Genomic DNA, 222 nt, shown 5'->3' with positions numbered 1-222 from the left:
GTGTTTTATGTTTGCTGCAAATACGAATTATTAATGCAACATAATCACAACATCTCCGGACCATTTTACCCTCGCAAAAAGCTGCTACCAGCCAGGCTAAAGCTAATATAGTTGGCCTAAGGAAACAAGGGGTCCGTCCGTCCCAACTAACTTTACTGTTCAGAGTGACATGCAGGTCTGATCAATTAGTCAAACTAACGAGCTGGCCCCGCTAGTCGACCA

This window comes from Etheostoma spectabile, chromosome 4 (assembly GCF_008692095.1).
Source record: "Etheostoma spectabile isolate EspeVRDwgs_2016 chromosome 4, UIUC_Espe_1.0, whole genome shotgun sequence".
In the NCBI taxonomy this organism is placed as follows: domain Eukaryota; kingdom Metazoa; phylum Chordata; class Actinopteri; order Perciformes; family Percidae; genus Etheostoma; species Etheostoma spectabile.
This window is presented reverse-complemented; position numbering follows the sequence as displayed.